Consider the following 19271-nt stretch of genomic DNA (forward strand, 5'->3'; position numbering starts at 1 on the left):
AAGCAGGAAAAAGAGGTGGAGTTTTTGTCTCTGCTATTGTTCTTCTGTCGTCTCAGTGATGTTAGGAAAGACACTTAATCAGTCAGTGGCCCTATTTATCACCTTGCCCAGGACAGACCATAGGATTTGTTTTGTCAATGAGCCTTGTATTTTAGCAACCTCTATTCCAAAGTGGAGCATTTACTACTTAGCTCTTTAAACAATGTCTGATAACTATATAATGGCCTGCAGCTTTTTATCCATATCCACATTTTCGATTTCTCCCACATTGAGAAAGATTAAGCTGGGTGGGCGAGGGTGGTACAGTGGCAAAGTTCTTATCTGCCATGCCAGAGACCTGGGTTCGATTTCTGGTGCCTGCCCATGTAAACAAACAAACAAACAAAACAACAAAAAAAGATTGAACTGAGTGAAATATCTGTACTTGCTGAAGGTCTGAACTCAAGCAAGGCATCCCAGGATTTTCTAACTTGGACCAGAGACTGTCAAGCTAATCTGATAGGGTGCTATTAGAAAATTCTGAATGAATTTGAACGTATATTTTTATATTTTCATTGAAGATGTTCCTTGTCTTTCATCAAGCATCTTGAGTCAACTGAAAACAAACAAACAAACAAAACGCATGGCTCCAATTCTATCAAAACCAGACATTGTTACCTGAAAACGTTATTGTATTTACCAGTTGTCCTTCGATTTTCAAGCAGGTTTTAGCATTTGAGCACAGAAATTCATTGTTCTAACCAAATGATGTTTTTGTATTTTTAAGACTCAAAGACAACAAAATTAGCTTATGTAGTTTTACTTTTAACCAAATTTTTTATCACTTTCAAAATAATGTCACAGTAATCTTAAAATGATAGTATCAGGAGTCTGTTATTTGGAGTCACATGCTATGCAAATTAATAAAGTAAGACAATCTTATTTAGAAGCAAATGGCATGATAAATCAAAAATGAAACACAAGAACATATTTAAACTCAATTCTTGTTTTTACAAGCTGTATCTTATCATATTACCAGACTGAAACAGTTAGGCTTTCATTGTGAAATGCCATATTTTTAAATAGTAAGATTATTATTAAAATTCAGCATTAAAGGACATATTCTTTGCTCTTTCTTTACATAGCTTGAGAATATTACATGTTCTTCAAATTGCTACCGTATTGTCTCAGAAATGTTTATCAATGTGATGTGTCATTTAATTTCATGGAGTCCTCTGTTCCCGTTCTCTCAATTGTAAACCAAAGAAGAAAACAGATGTGTGATTGCAGCTTTTTAACGCATCCACTTTCACAAAGGTGTGCCTTTTCCCCAAATTCCAAATAATCTTGCTCATTTTAAAATTGCACTCCTTACTCCAGTTACCTAATTTTTCTGTGACTAGAACAGGCAGGAGTCATGTACCATGAAAATGCATCTTCAGGGCTACCACTCTCCTCTTGTCTTTCAGTGGCTTTTCTCCCCCAGGAAGAAACTGGGGAGATGGAGCACAGTTTTAAGATCCTCCCTTTTAGGAGCTTGGTGTTGTCCTCTCTGTTTTCCTACCCATTTAAGGCTGGTCCTTGGAAAGAAGCTGATATCACTTATTCCTTGGTGGGATTCCCTAGGTGTTTCCAGGGGTGTTTGCATTTACCATGTAGACAATCAGAAACTTGAAGTTGGATGGGTTCCTAGTAGGCTGACCATGAAACTGTGCTTGAGTAACTTCAGACAGCTCACTCCTCTCCTGGTGCCCATTCTGTTGTTGAAGAGTCCTGGTTTTGTCGACTGCTCTTTCTGTGATGAGCTGAAATCTGCCTCTCTCTTCTTTTTAATCATTGACCTTAATTTGTCCTCTGCGGCAGTACAGAACAAATTTAACTACCTTTTCCACTTGACAGCTTTTCAAATATTTGAAGAGAGGAAACATGTCTTTCCTTCTCCTTCTATAGTCAAGTTAATCATTCCCAGTTCTTTCATTTGTTCTTTATTTGACATGGTTTCCAGATTCTGCCAAGCATTTTTCTTCCCAAACCTCCCATCTTGATTACCATCAGATAACATTTGAATTTCCCAGTGCTATAAAATAATGGAATCCAAGGCTGAACATGACACTGTTCTTCTCTAACTGACACTGACAGGCTGCATGTCTTTTGATTTGATATTTGCACTGCCCTTAGAGCAGTCTAATAGACACCCCAGCTTTCTTTCAATTAAATTTTTTGAGAACTACTATGCATCAGGCAGATATGGCACTGGCGATACAATAATGGACAAGACTCAGCCCTTGTCCTTGAAGAACCCATAATAGAGATAGTCATGTAAACAAATAATTACAATAGAGTGTGAACCTGCAGTGACAGCCCGGTGTATAAGTAGAGGTAATAGTGATTAGCTCTGTCTGAGGTCACAGCAGAAGTAATACAAAGCAGGGATTTGATTGTTGCCACACCAGGTCTTTCCTACTGATAATAGATATTTCCAATGTAAGAGGGCATTTTCTCTGTGGCTGTGGAATGAAAGGCTTTGTCCATTGTTAAAGGAATTTTAGGGCTGCCTTTTCAGGGACTCTAAAATATTAGCTCTACCTTCTTTGTAGTAAACCAGAAATGTCTGCGTACCTGGAATTTCAAAAGCAACAGGCACATATCTGGAAGTTGTTATCATTTCATTACTTATATAAAACATATTTGAAATGATTTTTTTTTTTTGGCTGTAACTAGTATCCTGGCAGTGACAGTTCATCTTTTTCCCTAAAAAGATGATAGCCAGGATTTAAATTCACAAATTCAGCCATGTCCTTAAGAAATACATATTTAGATGCCATTTTGGAAAAAATGCACACATTAGCTTTAGAGCAAAGCCTTCACCACCAAATCCTGGCCTAGCTCCTTACTTGGTGAATCGGCTGACTGTTGAGTATTCTTTGACTTTCTCATCTAAGCCTGAAATCAGAGATGAAGAGCTAACTCAATCCTTCCTTTATTCTGGGTCCTTCATAAAAAGCAGGAAGCAGTTCCATACATATTTTGGCATATCACTCTTATTGATTTTCAGCTTTTAATATCTCCCATGAAATTTCCAGACCGTTAGTAGCGGTCTACTCTGTTGTCATGTCACCCATATCCTAGCTGCTCCTTACTAATGGCAGAATGAGGGTTTTGAAGGAAGGTTGATAAAAGATGGGTTGTTGGTGGGTGGGAAGAAGCTGGGGGTGTAGAACAAAGCTTTAAGATTTCCTTGATTGTAAATATTTTCCGGGGAGTAGGAAGAAATTTGTTTAAGCTTGACAAACCCCAGCCTACCTGAGGCATTTTAGAAGAAAACAATGGTTGATTGTCTTTCACATGTACGGTTTACTTTTCCTTTTGTATGTACCACTGCTGATAGAGTGTAAATGACCATGTGGATCAAACACAGGGGGATAAACAAATGCTCAGAGAAATGTTTTATTTTTTACACTTCCATTCATTTCTGCAACCAGTGGCATCAACCGTTCCTACGTAGGGCTGAAACACAAGTTCATTTTCTGTTGTTAATCTCAAGAAATGGAATTCCCTGCCTTCTGAGTTTAATGCTTTAGATTTGGAGGTAACTCTGATAGTGCCAAGTTCTCCTTATGATAATGCCTGAAATGCATACAACACTTTACAGTTAAAAAAAATCTTAATACACATCATTCTACCTCGAACTAAACAGGAGAGGTGTTACCTCTATTTTTTGTTTGGCATGGGCAGGCACCAGGAACCGAACCTGGTCTCACATCATGGTAAGTGAGAACTCTGCCACTGTGCCACCATGACCTACCCCTGTTACCTCTATTTTACAGGAGAAGAAACAGAGGCTCAGAGGGATCAAATTTGCTTCAAGGTCACAGGTGTAGTAAGTTATGACATTGGTTACATATGTATGTCTTTGAATTCCTGCCCCAGAATTTTGTCCACTGAACAGCACTTCCTCTTCTTGTGGCAGAGGTTCCAGGTTGTCAGTTCCTGTTGCATGCCTTATTGCTAAGTGATGCTCACGAGGACCCGTGAGATAGACCAGGTAGGCATTGTAAGGAATTTGTTTTCTTCCCTAAATCAATTAATAGGCTAAACTAGAAGAGAAACAAGTTCAACTGAAAGTCAAAGAAACCTTGTGATGACCACAATATTTTATTCTGCCTTCAAATCTTTAAGGTTCTTCATAGTAGCCTATCATTCACTCAGCATCCCCCAGCGGTACTTGGAGAAAATCTTGTCGTGTGTAACCGTGGCTAGCATCAGTTTTGATTAGCAGAAAAAGATGTTAATAAATAAGAATTGGCACTTTGCGGCCTCTGGGCATGTCTCCTGTCTAAATATTGGCTGACAGAGTGTAAAGCCGCATTGTTCATTTCTCTCTCTTCCCTTCATCTTTCACGTCTCTACTCTCTATCTCTAACCAATGCTTCCAGTCCAGTCACTCACTGGCAACCTGTGACTTGTCTATACTTCGAGCCAGTCTCATATCACCAGGCCACACTAGCCACCGCTGCATTTTTCTTCCAACATCAATCCTAGCTGTCCCCACTAGCTATCCACAGGCTGGCTTCATGGGTGTGTGACTTATGAGTTGCACAACGCACTGCAATTAGAAAGGCTTTACACCCGTTTTAACATGTTGCTGCCACTATTTGAAATTCTTAGTTATTTTTTAACAAGAGGCCCTACATTTTCATTTTGCCTTGAGCCCCCCGCCCCCCAAATTAAGTAGCTGGTCTCGGCGCTCCAACTAAACTCAATGCATCACACACGGAGGCCCATATTCCTGTTCTAACCAGTAAACCTGTCCTAGCTATTGACTAAATTTTATCTGAGGCTCAAAAAGTTCTCTAAAATGCAGGGACTTTTTGGCCAGATCTTCTTTCTTAAAAGGAAAGAGCGTTGTGCAGATATCTTAAAGAAAGTTCTTACAGTTCAACTCAGGTTAGGCTCTTTGTTTTACAAGGAAATGCTCTATTAAGCAGGTAGCCTCTGCAGAAGAGAGAGAAATGGTTGCCTGCAGATAGTTAGAGGTAAATTCTAGGTAGACTCCTGGTGTTGGGGGCTGAAAAGCTCAGAAAACTGGAAAGAATAGGATATATGAAGAGCTGAACTGAGGAGAAAGGAAATGTTCACCCATCAAGTCAAATAGCACAAGAAATTTTATATGGCTCTGAATTTGGAGTTTTATGGAGGGAGTTACTGAGAGTGGGAATTCTTAAGGAGTTAAGAAATGTGTTACTTTATTTCCTGATCCATTCCCTTGCTCTGCCACTGACTTCTCCAGAACCCCTTTAAATAGTTTTCCTATTTTCTAGTTCCTATTCAATTCCTTTGTGTGTGTGTGTGTGTGTTTCTTTTTCTTTTTTTTTTTTTTTTACCCTTTCCTGGTCTTTTCTCTCTTCTTCCTCTCCCCTTATACATGTTATTTTATTTGGCTTATGGACTATAAAGGTATATATTTGGTTCTTAATGTAAAAAGTAACTGCAATTTTTACACATTCCCATACTGTCTTTTTTTTTTTTGCATGGGCAGGCACCGGGAATCAAATGTTTGTTTTTTTAAAAGTAAAAGCAGGAGAAAAAAACTAAACTCAAATTAACATTGGAAGGAAATACTTAAGAAGTTGACATTCTTTGTTTCCTCTCCAGATAATTACCAAGACCCTGAAATTATTAGTAGAATTATTTCATAGGTCCCTTACTTTTTTTCCTGCATATCAGTTGTCCCTGATTAATTATAAAAGGTCCCCAAACCAAATTTATTTAATAACTGCACAGACACATTTTTATTACACTGTACTGTCTTATCATGAAAAGAGTTTAGTTAGAGAATTAGTTTCAGAATCTCCGACTTAGTACACTGTCATCTGGGTTCTGTGTCCATTGATTGGGAATTTAATTCTTCCCTGTCTTTGTAAGAGCACTATTTGGTTTCCTGGGTATTAAAACAAATGCCATTTTTAAAAAACAAACAAAAAAAAACAAAGGCCGTGCAATATATGGTTTGCAATAGATTTGGCTTAAACAATGGAAATGTATTGGCTTATAAATTTTAGGCTAAGAGTAATCAAAATTGAGGTGTCATCTAGGTGATGCCTTCTCCCAGAAGTCTGTGACATTCTGAAGGTGACCGCCTGCAGTCCTTGGTTGTTGGCTTTTGTTGTCATCTAGCAGTGCATGTGGTGGCCTCTCCTGGTTTCTCTGGGTTTTGAGGACTTTCAGCATCTTCCTATGGCTTTTTCTCTCTGTGTTTGAATTTCACTCTAGAATAGAGGACTCCAGTATAGGATTAAGACCCTTCCAGAATCAGTTGAGCCACACCTAACTGAAGGAACCTCATGAATGGTTCCTATTCACAAGAGTTCACACCCACAGGAATGGATTAAGTTTAAGAATGTGTTTTTCTGAGGTATTTAGCTCCAAGGCACCACAGCACAGAAAGAGGCATTAGAGTAAAAAGATGAAAAGGCATGACCCCTGCCCTTAAGTTTATAGATTAGTGAGGGAGAGATAAGCCAACAATTACAGAACAGCGGGTGATTGTTAGACAGGAGGTAGAGTCACAGTGCAGGAACGGAGCTGTTAAAGACACTCCAAAGCCACAAAAGCCATGTGGGTGGTCATCAAAGGCTTGCATGAGCTCAGAGGAGGCTGTCACCCAGCATGGTTGGCAAACATGGTGGGAGTTAGGGGGTGGCAAGAGGCATGACTTTCACCAATTTTCAAAGTTATGAAAAAAATACCTTTGATTTCTGATAGGAAAGAGCACTTCCTTTTGCCAAGAGGTTAGAGAGGTTCTATAAGCACTGTTTTATGATACGTTTGCAGGGAGTGATGACGCTAGCATAGTTGACTGGCTCTCTCCTTGAGTCAATGAAAAGTATTACTTATTGATATGACCCTGGACATGTCACCTAAGTTCTCTATGTGGTAATTTACTTACCTGTGAGATGGGTATAAGAACAGTACCTATCTCATACAGATTGCTGTGAGGATTAACTAAGTTCAGATGCTTAGCACACAAAAAGTGTAATAAATATTAGCATTATTTTTATCTTGACAGCTTCAAAGAAATGCCCATACTTCCTTCAGAAGTGATCAGTCCAGTCACAGGTTTTTTTCCTTCATGCATCTTTTAAAGCTGAGTGTCAAGCAAGCAAATTAGAGGATAGTTTCTTAATTAGTGGCATCGATTTTCACTTTCTCAGCATATCATTGCTCATTTGTAATGTGACCTAACTGTGAATGCTAAAAAATGTCAACCAGTCTTGGTTATAGAGAGACTCATAGAAAGATGGCTAATAATTGAAGAGGCGCTGGACTTCAGTAAGACAGTGAACTGGGCTATAAAAAGAGTATTTTCTATGGACTATCCATGGCTTGGGGAAGCATAGGTTTCAGTGTCTAGAGATCAGTCCCAGGTTTTCTAGCTTTGTGACCTGTGGCAAGCATTCTAGCAGCTCTGAGTCTGCAGGCATTAAAATAGGAAGAGTTATACATTTATATGCAAAACTTAATCTTTTTAGCTCACAGGTTATGTTGAGCTTTAAATGGAAAGATATATGTAAATGTAACACATAATTTGGTATTCACATTCTAGTTTTTCTTTCTTTCTTTAAGCAATACTAAACCTGTGTTTGAATGGTAGAATTATGTTTATCTTTCCTTAATGTTAAGTGTTTGATTCTTGCTCTGCTTTTTTCCCTTAATGTTAGATAATCTAGGTCAGTGGCCTTCAATCCTCGCAGTGTATTAGAATCATCTGTGCTTTAAAGAAATAGAAATGTGCGGCACACACATCTAGGCATCCTGATTTCCCTGTTCTGGTTGGGGCTTAATTACTGGTGATTATAACAGAAAAGGAGTAAGAGACACATTTAGCAAACTGTTTATGAAAGAAGCCAGAATTGGAAAATGGCTGAAAGTTTGATTAAACTGAAGTTAACAATTCATTCTACCTTAATTTTCTAAATCACCTTATCAGAAACATGATATATGAATTAAATCTGGTTGCTTATGTATGATCCCAATATTTTAGCATTGCTTTGCCTTTTCCAGTTTCAATTTTCACATCTTCATTGAGAAAAGTATTCATTTCTTCTATATAATTAATTTCCCTAGATGAATTCAAGAAACTCCATATTATCCACTTGTTCTGCATAAATTATTTCCCAATTTCATATTACCTATGATCTATTTCTACTCAAAATCTCTGGATAGCCTTGTTCACTGACAGGAGCTTTGCCCTTCAAGATGCTTTTGTGAACCTATATTTACACCTTTAGGCACCCTCCACCTTCTCCCTTTTTTGCACCCTGCCCTCTTCTCCCCTTTGTGGCATGAGGATGGAGAACACAAACTTTCCTCTTGGTCCAGGGATGGACCAAAGTCAACTCTAGCAATAATAAATGAGAATTTGGTAAGTCTCACTTCTAGCACCGGACATTATCTTCTGTTACAAGAAATCTGTGGGCCCATTCTCTGAAAAGGGCAGCATCTCCTTAGGGATACAGACTCTCAGAAAGTGAGTGGCCAGCAGTTTATTTCAAGGCTTAGATTCCAGGAGACCTGATGGATGCCAGGAGATCTGATAGACCCTCTTTGACCAACATAATTTGTCATCCAGGATTTAGGGGTAGGGTGCAGTCTTTATGCCCCTCTGTTCACCATTCAGAGAGGATGGTGGTAACTTTCAGGAATAGCTAGTTTGTGGGTAAAAACAGACTAGTTTTTAGCCTATTAGGAGCAAAAGGAAATGAGTAGAAGAAGCAAAGTATGTTTGGAAGGTAGCAGAGTTGCTTCTACCATAAAAGCAATCCATGCATATGGTAAAGAATTTGGCAGCTGAAGGATGGTAGATAGAAATAAAAATCACTTGAATATTCTGCTGGGCTCTGTGGTCAGTTGGCTTGGGGAGGGTGTCAGGTGGTGCACCTGACAGCTGCTCTGCCTCTCATGCCCATATGGAGCCCTGTCCAGAGGTTCTGGGTGCATTTCTGCCCATGCCACTGCCACCTCCTCTGTCTCTGGTGGCTCCAAAGTCCCAGATGTGTCTGTTTTGGTGCCTCTGCCTGTGAGACCTCAAGGCCCTAGTGTGCTGGTGATGTTGGTGCTGAGCTGACCCGGATGACGTGAAGATCTTAGACAAGTTTTAGAAGAGGAAAGACATTTAGGAACTGGGTGCTGATTATGGCCTTGATGCTGGTCCCTTCCACCAAACTTTCTTAAGTGTTAGGAATTATATAATGCAGTCTCATTCCCGGGATGTGGACATTCACATTGTTCTGAATGTTTGCTTCATTGCACTCAGGTGGATGATTTATTTCCATTTTTCTTGAGACATGCAAAACAGATATTTCCTGTATTGGAATATAAGGATGATCTACGTAAAATCAGTGACTTATGAGTACCACCTAAGTGGTACCCAGAACCCAGCACCATACAACAGAAGAAAATATTCAATTCAGGACCCACAAACAGGGGAAAGACTGACAAAGCAATCCAGAAATACTTGGCAGCAAAATCTGGAGTGCATTGTAGTCCTTTAAAATTACTGGCACATGTGGTCTTCGAAAAGAGTAATGCTGTGTCAGTTTATTATAAAATATTTTATCTTTTTCTTTGTACTTTTCTTTTTTGGAGTAGAATGAAGGTGGGAATGGGGAAAAGTTGTATGCAATAATTTACTCCTAACAAAAATTGCCATATTTCATTGCACCTAAGAACTCATCAGTTGTAAGGTGCATCATTATTTTATGTGCAAAGCAAAAGATGCTGCCTATTGAACTTTGACATGCCTTCAATTCTTAAAATGCATCCTGATTTCAGAGTCCTTTTAAAATGTGAAAACTATGTGCATTAGAATGAATGAAATATATTATGGGATATTTCACATAAACAGAGAAGTACTGAGAGTAACAAGAATAACCTTGTATCCACTACCCAACTCCATCAGAGCCTAACATTTTGCCATACTTACTTTGTTTACTTTTTTAAAGAAATAAAATATTGATGTAGTAAAAACTCCCTCTTCCCTTGCCTCCTCACAGTTAACCACTATTCTGTTATGATGTTTAATTTACTTCTGTTAGATCAGACTTCCGGTGCCATCTACTAGAACTAATGGTAAAGACTGAAGCCACGTTTTCAAAAATTAAAAGGACTGAATAGCCAATGATCTGAAGGAATCACTTCACTAAATGGACCATACATTGGTTTTCATATGATTTTATGATTTGATTTAGATTAACTACTTTGGTAATTAATTTGTGTTTATGCACTTTCTTCTATTTTTTTTTAAAGTAAATTTAAAGTAGTTTGCATATGTAATGTCCCTTTATCCATAAATTCTTCAGGACGTATTTTCTAAGAACAAGAACTTTATTTTTCATAACCATGTGATATTTATCAAAACTAGAAATTATCTGATAGAGACTATTGTTTAATCTACAGTCCATATTCAAATTTTACCAGTTGTCCAATAAAGTTTCTTTTATCCCACCCTGGTCCAGGATTCCATCCAGGGCCTCTCATTGTTTAAAAAAAAAAAATCATTTGAATGATACACAAACAGGAGAGATAATAGTTAGCACTTTGCTACATTTTAAAAACTATTTTTGAATATATATAGAATATTTTATAAAATTTGGAAAATACAAAAAATACAGTTTATTCCCTATTTCCTAGTAAACATTACCTTACTAACATATTCAATGTTATTAAATATTGACTAAAATTCAATTTTTGATGACTCCACTCCATGCATGTTCCATAATTTGTGCAGCTAAAATCTTATTTTACAAAAAGTGAGGGATGTTTTTGATTTCATATAAATGAAGTCCCCAAACAGATTTCTAAATGCAAAGTTTTGTTTGCATTTCTTGTTGCTATTATTATTATTATTTTTGATATTCTATAAAATGGGGCTTTCTGCAAAGAAGAATTCAACTTTATGAAAATCCTGGCACATATTCCCAGATTACTTTAAAGAAAAATTGTCCCTACATATGTTCAACCAGTGGTGTACCAGAGTACATGTTTCTACCAGCCCTTGTTGAAATCATATCTGATCCCTGGCATATCTTACTCCAAACCACATTTCAGGCTGGTTTCTATATAATGAGTTGTAAGAAACAGAGCAAGAACAACTGTGTCCTATCCAATCTATCCATAAATTAGGAGATGCACCATTATTTTATGTACTGCTGAAAAAGAAAATTAAATGCGGATCCACCATCAACGGTAAGCAACCTCCCAATTTCAGAAATGTTAAAGTGTGAAAAAATGTTCAGCTCAGAATGAAAGAAATATATGCTAGCTTTTCTTTTGACCCTTTGTAAGCAATGTCAAGATGGAGGTCAACAACTAATGATGAGAGTATGTTTGGCTTTTATCCGATACATTGATGCAGCTCAACCCTCTTCACTCATCTCTTCCTCACCTCCATCTCCTTCCCAGAAGGGCCCCCATCGTGCTCAGCAATACAGTTCCTCTGATGTGCATCTTAATTTAGTATTCTCCTTGCTATGCTTCATAACCATTTCACTATAATTAGTAGGATCATCCATGGTCTTGACTGCATGGTGATAATAGGAGCAAGGGTGGAGTTTGCATATTGAGTTCCCCTGAAACCTTTAACTGAGCCACGTCTTGAAACATGCTCTTTATACCTGGTTATTTTGTGTGACCACCCAGGCTGACCATTCTTCCCTTTTGTAGGTACAATTTCTACTTTTCTAAGAACTTACTCCCAAATTTTGTACCCATCCTTCTTACTTACAAAGAGAGAAATGCACACATGCAATGCATAATACCCTCTTCCTCTGTTTGCGTGTGTGTGTACATATTTTATATTTCTTGGAAGAAACAGAGCACTCATATATACTCCCAGCTTGACATATGGCCATACTTTATATAGAGATTTATATTTCAAGGAAAAAACAGAATGCATGAATTTATCTTGAACCTAGTGCCATGGAAAGGATTTTAGTCATTTTCTTTTTCATCGTGGGTATATACATGATACCATTCTGAATCAGTTGCAATTAAACAGCAAGAAATAAGCAGATAGAAATCAGAATATTGTTTTATTTCTGATAAAACAGGGGATGGAGAATGCAGTGTAAGTGTGAGGCACAATGGGTTTATTAACACTGCACCCAAGAATCAAACTGGCTCACCCTTCAGCCAAAGGCAACACTGTGCCACTAACTCCCTGTACCTCTCATGCTTTACCAAAAAGTTTAGTGAAGGCCTAGAGCAGGCCAAAAATGTGCCTTCAACAGGCAGGCTGTTACCTGTAAGTAGTGAGGGAGGAAGGCACTGGGCTGTGTGTGCCTAGTTTTCCTTCCTATCTCATGAGCCATACAAGTCACTACACCATCATAAAAGGTGTGCAGATTATCAGAAGCATTGAAGGGAAAATCCCTCCTGTGGAAGCTTGCTGAGTAGAGAAGATGTATTTCTCCCCTATCATTGATTTTTGCTTTGCAGAAGGTCAAACTGAGTCCAAGATAATTTCACTTGCTTTGCAGAATCTCACAGCTAGTTAATGGCAGAGTTGGTATTATTTTCCTCTTCTCCTGTTTTGGTATTCTTTCACAGAGGGAAATGAACAGATGAGCAAATCCATACTGAAGCACCTATTCATTCATTTGACAAATATTTTATTGAACACCTATTATATACCAGATACTGTTCTAGTCTCTGGGAATGAAGTAGTGAGCAATATAGAAAAAAAGTCCCTACCCTCTTGCAGTTTACCTTCTATTTGGGAGGCAGATAATAAACACCTAGCTGAAAGTAGGATAAGTACTAGAAGAAAGTAGGACAGGGGAAGGTTGACAGAATCTGCTTTCTTAGAGGGTGGCCAGGGAAGACCACCAAAAAGAAGTAAGATTTGAGCAGAGATGGAGCCAGCCATGAGATTTCCAAGGGAAAAGCCATCCGGGCTGAGGGAATGTCAAGTGTAAAGGCCCACCTGGTCCAGAGGTGTTTGGTTCTGAAAACTTTCCTCTTGCTAATTCAAAGAGAAGAAGATGGTCAGAGAGGGTTATAAGCAAATGAGTAGATATTTTGGATCTCACACAGAGGTTGACAGCTTTCCCTTATTTCTAAGGCTAATCTTGTCAGCAGATATCAGTGATTAAAATCCTGGGTGAAACATCCCTGGAAGAACTTGCCAAGTCCCCATTTAATTCTCAGCTGAGCAGAGTTATTCTAGGTTACTCATCTGGAAGAATGCCTTGGAATGATCTTTATTGTTCTTTGATTTTCCCATGCTAATAATGCGGCACCATCTCCAAGCAGGCAATACCATGCACATTAGGCACAAGCTTGTCTAAAAATCCTGAAGCCTGTTTTATTGCTTGTTCACTGTCATCCCTTATTAGTTAAGGTGTCACAGACCCAGCTTATATCCTGTTGGGCATTTGGTATGTTTCTGGCGAATGCTTGTATTACATTGATTTTGAATTGCCAGCGGTATTAAGCGGGTAAACAGCACAGCTTTGGAAGAAATCCTCTTTGCTTTTGGATATTAAGATATTTTTAACTTTGGCTTTATTTTTGTTACAGCAGAGTCTCTGTGAGGTTCTGAAGAATCGTACAGCCTGGCTCATCATTAGACCTGGGATCCATAAAACTTGTGTTTCGAGCTAGTTACTACTCTCACTACAGGATGACATGATGAAGACTGGTTCTGGTGTGTGATTTCAGGCAATTCTTTCAACCCATCAGGAAGAAAAGTCATTGAGCAAGAAGTGGGAGGATAAGAATGCCCAGAAATGGTAACTCACTTGGTGTGGTGCTGAGATAGTAACAGCCAAGGGGGCTACATAATTAAGGTACATGGACTCTTCTGACTATGGGACTCTCTTCCTTTAGTAGAGGTAATGGGTTCTGGCCTGAAAAATTCTAGCTCTGTGTGTGTGTGTTATTGTCTTTAAAAAGCACATTGAGTGAAATACAATTCAGAAGTAAGGAAAGAGAATTGAGGTGGCTAATCACATTTCTCTCTACTTTCTATCACTCTGGGAAGAGACAGGAGTAGGAGAGATCAAGCGATAAAAGTGCACTGAGAATTGACAGTAGAGGAAAAACCAGGGGGTAGGAGCTGAGTGTGTCTTGCCCATCACTGAACTCCCCCTCCCCACAGTCTCCAAAATAGTATCTCGGGCACAGTGCGGGCTCGATTCTGATTTGTTGAAGGAATTAATAGGTTAGTGACAGAATGAAGGAGGTATGGTTTGTGTACTTTGACTCAAAACCCAATGATTATTTCATAGACTATCTGCTGAATTGGCCTATATTAAAATTTTAATTTTATAGAGAGAGCTATTTAAATGAACTCCATTCAAAGTCACATTGTGTTTGACAGGATGACTTTGTACTCATGGAAAGCTTAGAGAGGACTGTGACACTGGGCAGAAGAAATACGCATAAATCTGTCCCTAGTCTTAATAGGGAAATATTCATACGAAGCCTTTCATTGTAAAGTTTGTCATACCACCCAATTTATCATGGGCAAAATTTTGTTTTTATGCATATAGCATCTCCCATTGACTTCTGCAGAAACTTCAGAAGACTTAACATAGGTTACACATGATCCTTGAGACAAGGCAGTTCTTAACTTCAGTTTCTCTCTATCATATCATTTCATTGTACTCAGTTATCTGAATATCTTTCCTTGGCCCTTATTTCCTCAGCATTCACTTACCCAAACATTCATCATCCTACCTATCTATCCACATATTCATTTATTCCCTTACGTACTTTTTAGTCTCTTCATCTCTCTGTGCATCCATCTATCCATCCATTCAATTTGTATTTTTAGGCATATGCTATATTCTAGGTTGCATATGGAATAAAGGAGATATGGTCCTTTGAAGCAGCATTTTATAGTTATTCTAGTTATTTGCCACATTTTGGGTTGTCACAGCACCTTATGTAAACCTCTGTCATAGTCAGGTTCATGTGTGGTTATGCCCAATTGTGTGGTTGGGCAAGTGCTGGCCTGTCTGTTACTATCAGGACATCATGATCATGTTGGCTGCATCCACAGCTAATTTGTCATCAGCTAAGGGGAGTGTCTCCTTCAATGAGTGATGCTTAATCTAATCACCAGAAGGCTTTTAGAAGGATTTAGAAAAGGCAGTCACTATTCCTGCTTCAACCAGCAAGCCTTTCCTATGGAGTTCTTCCAGACCCTTCATCGGAGCTGCAAGCTTCACAGCCTGCCCTACAGATTTTGTACTCTTTCATCCCCATGGTTGTCCAGCTAGCTTCTCCTGAGAGTCCACTGAGGAACTTCATTGGAGTTGTTCAGCTTGAGGCCTGCCCTACAGACCTTGGATTCTACATTCCCATGGTTATGTGAGACACTTTTATAAATTTTATATCTATAGATATCTCCTGCTGATTCTGTTTCTCTAGAGAACCCTAGCTAATACAACCTCTATTGCACTGGAATGATGGTACTCTTGTACATTTCCACAATTGCAAAATTAGCTCACTGAGGTCATTATTTGGTCCAGCTTCCTAATTATATAGATGAGAAATCTGTGCTTCAAGGATGGTGTGTGACTTGATAAGTATTGGCGACAGAGTAGAAATTCAGACTTGGGTGTTTTCTCTCACAATCTATGTTTTTTTTTTCAATTACATCCTATGGGTTCTCCCTTCACTTGTGATCTCAGGGACTAAAGATGAAGTGGGTGCTCACCTCCTGAGCACTTCTTAGGTCTCACTATTATTCAGGAAGACCTTTCAAACCTTAGGAACCTAGAGATTGAAGAGTCTTCAAGAAACCAAAAAGAGATCAGCACTGCTAATCTTAATTTCTCCAAGAATATTTATGATGTGTCAGGAAAGGCCTCCAAGCCTCCACAAAACACTGCATTTACAGATGACACCCACTTCACTAAGAGCCTAAGGGGGGACTCATTATCAGGCAATTAGTTATTCAACTTGTTAAGCATTAATTCCTTTTATGCCTCTGGTCCATCTAGTGCAAGAATAAGAGGGAGAAAAATAGAAACTGGAGTTTGAAAAAGTTATCCGGTCCTCACCCACTTTTTCTCTATGGCCCTAAATAGTGCATTGGTGTCTCCTTGATCACCCTCGATGGTTATGGAGGAGGAGAGCTTTTAAAGTCTGGGGCCAATGTTTCCTCAAATATTTTTAAAGTTTTGAGCAGATGAGCTTTGGCACACAAACAACATGGCTGCTTTGTGCTCTGTAAAGACTATCAGAAAACTTTTATCAATTCAACTGGACATCCTTTGACACAAACTGCAAACACTGTAGTAACTCAGTCACCCTAATTCAATTTTCACTCTACCCAGAGGTAGGCCAGACTCCACAGGTTTTGGGCAATTCTCTACAAGATTGTCCTTTAGGCACCAGTTACAAGTTCAGCAGCCCAGGCCGCTCACATTTCTCATCAACTTGCTACAATTTCAGGGGTTCCCCCTATACCCTATGGTTTTAAATTCACTAAAATGACTCACAGAATTCACTGAAGGAACTATATTTATGATTATAGCTTTATTATAGTAAAAGTTTACAAATAAGAAGAAACTAAAAGAAGAGAAGAACAGGGCAAGGTCTTGGAGTGCCTCAAATACAAGGTTCCATGCCCTCTTCATGGGAGGCAGAACACATCACCTTCCCAGCATAGCAGCAATGTGTTTTTTTTCAATCATGGAAGCTCATCATACCTTCAAGTTTATATGGGGTTTTATTGTGTAGTCACAATTGATAGAATCTATGCCTGTGTAGTTGAACTCAATGTGCAGCCCCCTCTCTTCCCACAGGTCAGGGAGGTGAAGTTGATATGACATAGCTGGAAGCCTCACCTCCTAATCACATGGTTGGTCTCTGATGGGGCTAGCCCCCATCCCGAGACTGCAGAGAGTGGCTGACTACTCCCTGTCATCTCACTAGCATATTAACTATCAGGTGTGTTCATGGGTCCAAAGAAAGGAACAAAATGCACTCTTATCATAGGAAATTCCAAAATTCATGCATTACTTCCCCCAAACTGAGTACAAAGACCAAACAAGATTTTCATTATACTGCATACTCCCACTGAAAAGGTTAAGCCCCAGATGTCTTTGGTGCTAAAACTTCCAAAGCTGTAGATATTTGGCACATGAGGCTGTGGGTGACTATAGACATGATGACTATATTGTGGGAAACCAGAAGGAGAGAGTGAGGACTTAGCAAAAGAAGCATGGGACAGAAAGAGGGGAAAATGATCATAGTATGGATTTTCAGCATGTAAGAATCTTTGGGCAGAGAAGGAAAAGACAGCATGTAGGGGAAAAAGAACAAAAGAAGCAGAAATCTAGTTAAACTAGTGATCCTGTGCCCTGGAAAGGAAAGTTGCAGCATCATGCCTGGTGTACCAGTGATCAACAGCACAGTTTCTCTGAAGCATGGTCCTAGGATGGGACTGACAAGTTGATGGAGATTTAGCCAAATGGCACAAATCTGGGGCAAGGTTGCAGGATCTGCGTCACATTAACTGGATGAACATGGCTAAGGAGAAAGTCTAGGAATGGGAGGTTGGGGCAGGTAGAGAAAGGCTGCCACTTGCAGGGCATGCACACTATGCAGACCTGTAGCAGCAAGGGAGTCTAGAGTGTGAGGATGCACTGCAGGCCTGAGCTTCCTTTCCCCTACTTCACTTTCCTGCTTGCAGCTCTGCAAGCTTTATTCCTTTCCCTTTCTCTCCACCCATCAATATATATGGGTCTCAGAAGAGGCCCTAGTACCTTATTTCTGGCTGGAGATGGCTAAAATCTCTAGTGTGTAACATGCTAATGAGTAAGACACACCCACACCCAACATATATGCATATATGTAAATATCCATGTATGTCTATCTATACATATGTAAATATCCATATCTGCATACATCTGAATTTTGTGTGAACTGTTGTATATTTACATATATTTTACTTATATATATATGTAAATAACTGCTACTAGGTAAATGTTCATGGTGTAAGTTGGGAGGGTTTACATATTTTGACTTTGCAGACAGTGAAAATTAACATGGGCAATAGGGTTCGGAGGGGAGTCCCGTTTTACTCTTCTCTCTCAACCTTTTCTGAAGTACCTTTGCTGTGCCCTGCATGCTTGTCTGCCAGCCTGCCAGGTGGGTCCTCTCTGTTAGTGCCAGCCTGCTGCTTTATGTGGCACTGTGTGACTGATTTGATGACCTCTGACCTGACTGTCCATCTGGTCACTCAAGAGCTCGCCCTGCTGTTTATCTTTTTATGCTGTGACTGAATTTCCACCGCTCCTTTCAGCATCTGACTTGCAAAACACCCTGCTCTGTCTGTTAAATGGCTGGAAAGAGAGAGTGACCTCCTGCTGCCAGTTCTACCCTGTACCCTCCTGTCTTCACTCGGAACGCACCTGCTGCCTCAGATGCTTCTGCTTTCTCCCGTAACTTGCCATTGCCACCTCGGCCACCACCGCAGCTTGCTGTGTGTGCAGTGCTCTGTGAAAGGAGAGACATTTCTTTTTGTACTTGGCAGGCGCTGAACTCAACTGGACAGTGAGACCCAGAAAATATGACACCATCTGCTTCCTGCCATGTTCTGGCTCTGGAGTTTGATGTCGGGGCATCAGCTGTAACCTGAGTGTGTCCGGGTCCTGTGAAGTGAGCCACTCAGGAAATGCCTCGACTAACACTTTTCCTCAATAGCACAATTCATACTGTCCAAGCTGCACTGCGGAGCAGTTTTTCTTCTTGTCTTCTGCAGTAACATTGCCTTCCTGCTTCCTAATGTGAGGTTTTTCAAAGAAAATACATTTACATAAATTTACATGCTAGTTTATTCCACCGTCTTTTTCTATATGCGGGCTTTTCTGCTATAACAGAGACCTTGTTCACCTTAGATTAGTTGCTGGTTGAGAATCGTGTCACATGCTCTGTGCCTTGGTTTCCTCTGCGTTTAAAGTGGGAGCAATGTTCTTAATTTGTGGCTCAGTGAGGATTAGGTAGACTGAAGGGAGGATTAAGCAAACAACAGAGTCATAAAAAATAGGAAAGGCCAGCTGGACCTCCTCAGTGTTGGGAGTGTCTAATCTGGCTGGCAGCCTTTGGGAGCCTTGCTTCCTTCTTGATCTGGCCCCTGCAAATCTCAGGTTTCTCTGAACTTATGCCCTGCCCCTCTCTAGTTCTAGAAAGCTGCCAGGCAGGTGGCACGGGGAGTTGCCTTGAAGCCTAAATCCTTTCCTGACTCAGTGGTTGCAATTCCTTTGTGTATAGAC

The sequence above is a fragment of the Tamandua tetradactyla genome, chromosome 11, assembly GCF_023851605.1.
Source record: "Tamandua tetradactyla isolate mTamTet1 chromosome 11, mTamTet1.pri, whole genome shotgun sequence".
Taxonomy (NCBI): Eukaryota; Metazoa; Chordata; class Mammalia; order Pilosa; family Myrmecophagidae; genus Tamandua; species Tamandua tetradactyla.